At 39.9% G+C, this 8,409-nt stretch overlaps 1 long non-coding RNA gene across 1 annotated transcript; it reads right to left on the minus strand.

Annotated features, from left to right (window-relative positions):
* Positions 1-1,355: 1,355 nt before the first annotated feature.
* Positions 1,356-7,740, minus strand: LOC107830921 (uncharacterized). The gene is made up of 3 exons (XR_001658253.2): positions 4,141-7,740; positions 3,585-3,662; positions 1,356-2,591 (listed from the first exon to the last, which is right to left on the minus strand). It is a non-coding gene; the product is annotated as an uncharacterized LOC107830921 (long non-coding RNA).
* Between the last annotated feature and the right edge of the window lie 669 nt (positions 7,741-8,409).

Genomic DNA, 8,409 nt, shown 5'->3' on the forward strand with positions numbered 1-8,409 from the left:
TTTCAATTGATAGACTATAGGATTTTCTAATATTAACTAATTAGGGCCCCCTTTTACTTATTTCTTTAGAGACAAATAAATAGAAGAATAATAGTCATTTTAGGATTAGCCTTTAAATAATAAATGAGACGAGACTCGCCAAATAAAACGCATAAGTTGCGGGGCCCTCAGTAAATATTGCGTTAAAATACTTTAGATTTCGGGACGGACCGTCTAATAAATTTCACGACTTTTCTCAAAATAATAACGCGCTAGTCACTTTAGGCGCGCTTTTAATAAATTACTTTCTTAAACTCGGGTGCACATTTATGTGACCCAAATCCAAATCTCAACGGAGTCGAAATGTGTCAATAACCACGGGTGCATTGATGTGACGTGGTTCGAGACGTGTTTTCACGACGTTGCAATTCTCTCTTAAAATAACAACAATAAAAGCGGGAAAGAGTTAAAATTTGCACACAGGTCTAACATGTATAAAATCAGATAAATAAGTCGAATATGGCAGTTGAGCGACCGTGCTAGAACCACGGAACTCAGGAATGCCTAACACCTTCTCCCGGGTTAACAGAATTCCTTATACGGATTTCTGGTTCGCGGATTGTAATACAGAATCATTTCTTCTCCTCGATTCGGGATTCAACCGGTGACTTGGGACACCATAAATCTCCCAAGTGGCGACTCTGAATTAAATAATAAATCTCGTTTCGATTGTCCTTTAATTGGAAAAAATTCCCTTACGCCCCTGCCGGCGCAGGTAAAAAGGAGGTGTGACAGTGGTCTTATCCTAGATTTTTGTTTTTTAGGTAATTACCAATTACCCGTATAATTAAGAATTATCTCGAATTACTTAAAATACCATTCACTTTGAACACACTTTATATCACTTACTTATAACTTACTATCATAGTCATGTGGTACCATATAAAATAAATACATACACTATTATTATTAAAATATTCATGTAAAAAAATACATATATTTTCTCAACTTATAATTTTCCTAATCTCATATAAAGAGCACAAATTTTCGTACTCTTAATTCTTAAAATGGTAAAAAGATAACCTTCTTTTCTTGTGAGAAAGTAATTTCTATCTTTACAATAAAGAAAATCTTATAAACTTTCTTATTTTATGTGTATAACTTAAAGTATTTTCGAAAGTAGTAATATTAATAACTATATAGAATCATAATTTTCAAACTTTTACAAAAATATTCCACTCAAAATATCATATCAAATATATAGAATCATATATATAGGGTCTTGCAATAACATAGTCACGACATTCTCTTTAGAAGAGCAATCTACTTTTAGCAAGATACTTTTGCTAATAAAATGACAAGGACACATAGGAAATCATGATTCAATTTTATCGTAGATAATGAAGAAACATGCAGGATTTCTAGTAACGTAGCAATACTTTTGAAGATATTGTGAAGGGGCTCATTTCCCAACATTGCATCATAATCAAAACTAGAACAACACTTACGAATCTCCACCAGGTATAGCATCTAGAGCATCAAATAGGAAAATCCAACTAACGGTAGATTCATACAAATAACAATAACTGAAAACAAGACAACAGGACACATGGCCGAGATTTGAAAGTTAAATTCATCTATAATCTCATGAATCGTCTTAATCCCTTCTAGCTTATATGGGTTATTACAACTTATCCTAATATTAAAGTACGGGATGTAATATCCTTCCCCCCTTTAGAACATTCGTCCTCGAATGTTAACTCTTAGAGATTTAGAAAATTTTCATTAGGGTCTCATATATAAATTAGGTTAAAACCTAAACTATATCTGAAGTCTCGACTATTCACAACTTTTTGTAGTTGAGTATCTCCTATATTCTTCACCTTTATCTCACTTATCTTTCAATATCGCATCGTATCTTATTTTTCTTTCATAACCTCTCTTCCACATTACGCCTTAAATACTGCGATACTTGCACCTCTGGTGCATACAAAATCTGGCGAAAGCTTCATACTGACTTCTTACGACTTGGCATGATTTGAAAACAAAAGAAAGGAAACATTTCGTAAATGCCCTATAGCCTCTCAATTATAAATTGTGGTGCGCAACACATCCATAAGTGAGACTCTACAAGACATGTCTTTGTAGACTCCCTAGGACACGACTCGCTCTGATACCACTTGTCACGCCCCGAACCTAGGGAGGCGTGGCTGGCACCCGGTGCCATACTGGCCCGAGCGAACCACTATGTAACTCATTTATTCCTTTTGTAACTATCATGGGCCAATATGGCTACAACTCATAATGTACAATTTTAAGTGGACAACATTGTATCTGTGAACTATTTTTCTTAAAAGATGGACACATATGGGCCGTCAAGGCCTCTGACATACCGTACATAATAAACCTGTGTCTAAAAAGCCTCTACGATTATATGAAATCAAATGGGACTAGGTACCGGCCTACCCATATGTCTGTAGCAAAATTTTAACATAAAAAACCATGATGACTCATAGACTCGACTGCACTCCGAATAAGGTGGAGTCTTACCAATCCTTCGTTGAATGTCAATCTCGTCTACTATGAAGGCTCGTCAAACTGATTATCTATACCTGCAGGCATGAATGTAGCATCCCAACAAAAGGACGTCAGTACGAATAATGTACTGAGTATGTAAGACATGTAAATAAATATATAAGGAGCATGAAAGAAACATAGAGTAAAGGACTCAACCTGCAAGTTTGGATAGTTCTATAAATTATGAAATACTTATAGTGTCATGCATATGCGTATAAATGTCATGTAATGCATAGGTCTGTACGTACATAACATAATCAAGCCTCTGAGGGCATCCCATCATATCTTCTCGGTCATTATGGGCAAATCATCAAGTACATAACAGACCTGGAAGAAGTATAGAGTAAATAACTTGACTTGTAAGTCTGGATAACTCTGTAAATCATGAAATATTTATAGTGTCATGCATATACATATGAATGTCATGTCGTGCATAGGTACATGTGTTCATAACATCATCAAGCCTCTGAGGGCATCCCATCATATCATCTCGGCCACTGTGGGCAAATCATCAATGTATACCAGTTGATCAGGTGGTGGTGCGTATATAACGCCGTAACCTTTTCCCATATCCCACATACATATAATATACATATATAATGTCATCTGGTGCCATGTGTGCAAAATCATCAACGTATACTAGCTGATCAGGTGGTGGTGCGTACATAACGCCGTAACCTTTTTCCATATTCCATATACATATATACGCATATATAGCGTCGTCTGAGTCATGGGTAAATGCACATGTAAATGAGTGCAATGCATGAGAAGTACGTTAATAAAACTTCTCGGAACGTCATAAGACCATTATACATCTGACTAATATCGTAAAATAAATTTTTTTCAACTTACGTATTTTTCTGAGACCTATGAACAAACAATAGAATAATAAGACTTATGGGAATTCAAAAACATAGGCATCTCAAATACTTTTGTGAATAGAGTCATTTATGGAAATTGTGCGGTTGCTCGTTTCTTCTGTATAATTTGGATCATGCCAAAAGAAAGAAGGGATAGCCTTAATATACCTGGAGGAAGGAACTAATATTAGCGGAGATCTTTAAAAAGTATTCACCCTCATCTTGGCAAGGCACACGAATCCTCTACTGCCAAGTAATACATAATTATCAACAAACATATGAGCAAAATCACAATAATCATTCACCTATGTCAGATTTGGGCTCAAAAAAGCAGCTCAAAAGGCAATAGAAACATCCAACTAGTTTTGCTAAAACATATGTCCTTTTTTGATAACGTAAAGTAAGGATTTATGCTCCAGGTTCTATCCTTCATGCTTTTAAAGAAAACAATCACCCGTATTTTCCATTATCACGGATTCTAGTCCTCGAAACTACAGCCATATTATCACCTAAATAAGTAGAAACATTTTTAGGTCAGGACAAACATTCAACAAGGAGATTTAAGAAGTTTGTTCTTCTCCACATCATCCTAACGAGTAGGAGTTTTAGAAAACATCTAACAAGGACACCAAATTGAAAGAAAGAGAGGAATGATGTAGCATACTGAAGATCTAATCATTCAATTACCTAATACTATTAAGACTTGAAAGAAAACAGGAAATACCATTTACTAGTACATCAAATTTGATTCACCGTTTACATTTCTGCTATCTACCTACAAAAGTTTATGTGTCATCAAATAGTGACCCCTCCATCTCAAATTAAATATCCCACCATTGATCGGCATGAGTCACAAATTTTTGCTTTGCAAAATCTGCCACGTGGTGGTCTTATCCTAGATTTTTGTTTATTAGGTAATTGTCAATTACCCACATAATTAAGAATTATCTCGAATTACTTAAAATACCACTCACTTTTAACACATTTTATATAACTTACTATCATGGTCACGTGGTACCATATAAAATAAATACATACACTATTATTTTATTAAAATATTCATGTAAAAACAACAACAACAACAACAACAACAACGACAACAATGACCCAGTAAAATTCCACAAGTGGGGTCTGGAGAGGATAGTATGTACGCAGACCTTACCCCTACCCCAAAGGAGTAGACAGGCTATTTCCGGAAGACCCTCGACTCAAGATAATAAGAAAAACAAAAAGGAGAGAATATTAGTTTCACCACAGAGATCATAGGAAAAATAGGAACATAAAATGCAGAAGGAAAAATGCAAAACAAAAATGATGGCTAGTAAATAGGTCCTGCACCGAAAAGAGAAAATAGTAAGACACTGCAACGCCCCTAGCTATTTCAGACAAAAACCCTACCAGACTAGGCTCACAGCAGTACAAGGTAACGCAAGACTCAGCTATTTCCTAGCCTACAATCGTAATACTCGACCTCCATAACTTCCTATCAAAACCTCCATAATTTCCTATCAAGTGTCATGTCCTCAGAAATCTGAAGCCTCGTCATATCCTGCCTAATCACTTCTCCCCAATACTTCTTAGGCCACCATCTACCTCTTCTCGTGCCCTCCACAACCAGTCGCTCACACCTCCTTACTGGAGCATCTGGGCTTCTCCTCTATACATGTCCAAACCATCTGAGTCTCGCTTCCTGCATCTTATCATAAATGGGAGCCACGTGCACCTTCTCCCGAATATCATCATTTATAATTTTGTCCATCCTAGTGTGCCTGCACATCCACCTCAACATTTTTGGATATGTGAGTTCTTAATAGGCCAACACTCAGTCCCATACATCATCGTCAGTCTAACCACCGCTTTATAGAACTTACCTTTGAGTACCGTTGGCACTCTCTTGTCACAAAAAACTCTGGATGCTAACCTCAACTTCACCCATCCTACCTCAATACGGTGTGCGACATCCTCATCGATCTCCCCTCCCCGTGGATAACCGAACCAAGGTACTTGAAGCTGCCTCTACTTGGGATAACCTGTGAGTCAAGCCTCACATCCACACCCACTTCCCCCGGCTCAGTGCTGAACTTACACTCCAGGTATTCCGTCTTTGTTCTGCTCAGCTTGAAACCTTTAGACTCAAGAGTCTATCTCCAAACTTCTAGTCTCCCGTTAACCCCGGCTCGTGACTTATCAATCAGAACTATGTCATCGGCAAATAGCATGCACCATGGCACCTCCCCTTGAATATGGTTTGTTAATGCATCCATCACCAGGGCAAATAAGAATGGACTGAGCGCAGAGCCTTGGTGTAACCCCATTTCAACCGGAAAATGCTCAGAGTCACCTCCTACTGTCCTAACCCGAGTCTTGGCCCCATCATACATGTCCCTAATCTCCATAATATAGGGAATCGACACACCTTTTATCTCCAAGCATCTCCAGAGAACTTCTCTAGGAACCTTGTCATATGTTTTCTCTAGGTCAATAAACACCATGTGCAGATCCTTCTTTCTCTCTCTGTACAGTTCCACCAACCTCCTAACAAGGTGTATAGCTTCTGTGGTAGAACGACCCGGCATAAACCCGAACTGATTGTCGGATATAGACACTGTCCTCATCACCCTCGCTTCAATGACTCTCTCCCATACTTTTATGGTATGACTCAGTAATTTAATACCCCTATAATTGTTACAACTTTGGATATCACCTTTGTTCTTATACAATGGAACCACCGTACTCCACATCCACTCATCCGGCATCCTCTTTGCAATAAAAATAACATTAAACAACCTAGTCAACCACTCCAAACCTACTCTCCCTACACACTTCCAAAATTCCACCGGAATCTCGTCTGGTCTGGTTGTTCTGCCCCTACTCATCTTACGTATAGCCCCCACAACCTCCTCAACCTCGATACGTATGCAGTGCCCGAAGTCACGGTGAATCTTATAATGCTCCAATTCGCCTAGCACAATATCATGATCCCCTTTTTCATTCAGAAGTTTATGGAAGTAAGTCTGTCATCTCCTCTTAATCTGGGCATCTTCCATCAGTATCCTACCATCTTCATCCTTGATGCATCTCACTTGGTCCAAATCCCGAGCCTTCCTCTCTCTCAACTTGGCCAGCCGGAATAACTTCTTCTCCCCGCCCTTTTCCCCTAGTTCCTCATACAAATGACCATAAGCCGCAGTCTTAGCCTCTATGACTGACAGTTTAGCTTCCTTCCTAGCTACCTTATATCTCTCCATGCACGCTCTCCTCTCCTCCTCACCGATGCTCCCCACTAGCTTCATGTATGCTGCCTTCTTCGCTTTCACTTTACCCTGGACCACTTCATTCCACCACCAATCTCCTTTATGCCCACCAGAGACACCAGTAGAGACCCCTAATACCCCTCTCGCAGAAGCCCTTATACAGTCTGCTGTTGCTGACCACATAGTGTTTGCATCCCCACTGCTCCTCTAAGCACCCATAGCCGCCAGCCGCCACTCCAACTCTTGGGCTTTATCCTTAGTCAAGGCTCCCCACCTGATTCTCAGTGTTCCCCGAGCAGTTCATTTCCTCCTCTTTAACCTAATACCAACATCTATCACCAATAGTCTATACTACGTCGCGAGTGTCTCACGCGGAATCAATTTGCAGTCCTTGCACAACCCGCTGTCACACCTCCTGAGGAGGAGATAGTCAATCTGAGTCTTCGCTACCGCATTCTGAAAAGTAACCAAATGCTCATTCCTCTTCGGAAATCTAGAGTTCGCAATCACCAACCCGAAAGCTTTAGCGAAGTCCAACAATATAGTACCTCCACCGTTCATCTCCCCAAAACCAAAGCCTCCATGCACCTCGCCATAACCACATGCGGTCGCTCCAATATGACTATTGAAGTCCCCTCTTATGAATAGCTTCTCGCCAGGCGGAACCTGGCACACAATCTCATCTATCCCCTCCTAGAAGCGTCGTTTAACCTCCTCAGCTAGGCCCATTGCAGCGCATAAGCGCTAATGATGTTTAGGGTGTACTCACCAACCACCAACTTAATAACCATCAATCTATCATTCACTCTTCTAACTTCGACCACAGACTCTCTAAGTTCTCTATCCACCAAGATACTCACTCCATTCTTACCTCTCTCGACCCCTGAGTACCAAAGTTTATACCGATCCGCATCCTTCGCCCTCGACCCTATACACCTTGTCTCCTGGACACACGCTATATTGACCCTCCTCTTCTGGAGAATCTTTACCAACTCTATAGACTTACCCGTCAATGTACCTACGTTCCATGAACCGATTCTTAACCTATAGGCACCCTTGTTCCCTTTACCTTCATTGCCTCCCGACCCACCCCCTAACCCCCGCCCTACATCCCGCCCCCCCCGCTCCCCCGAGGACATGACCTCACTCGACCATCCCAGACCACAGCCACTATACTTACGACAGACTAAGGGAATCCCTAATACACACAAGGCAACATACCAAGTTAGACAAAGACATTCTACAACTATAAGCGCACTAATATGATGGATAAACAAATAGGAACAAAGATTGCAATAATTTAACTAACACAATAAAAGAAAATGAATAAGGGGAGGTACCAACTCCCACGAGCAGAACCTGGGGATTGTCTTGGTATATACGACGATGTTGTGTCCACCTCGACAGCAGCGAACCAACAAAACTCGCTTAAATAGAGTTCAAGAAACTTGAAAATGGAGCCCAGCAATGTTGAAGAGCAGGAACAGCGTTATGAACCTCAGCAGTTATAGAAATCGAGTCGAACAAAATCGAGCAGTTTTGTATATTTTTTTCTGAAATTTGAAAGAATCGGAAACAAAGAGAGGGGTTTGAAAAATTCTTGAAACCTCACTTTCCTCTCAATATTTCTGTCCGATTTCTGCTGCTCTCTTAGGGAGTGAAAATGGGGGACGATTCTCAGCTCTCTCTATTCCTTTTTCAAGGAACGACGCTTGGGTTTTTTATGGTTGCCAGCGAAA

This window comes from Nicotiana tabacum, chromosome 11 (genome assembly GCF_000715075.1).
Source record: "Nicotiana tabacum cultivar K326 chromosome 11, ASM71507v2, whole genome shotgun sequence".
NCBI lineage: Eukaryota > Viridiplantae > Streptophyta > Magnoliopsida > Solanales > Solanaceae > Nicotiana > Nicotiana tabacum.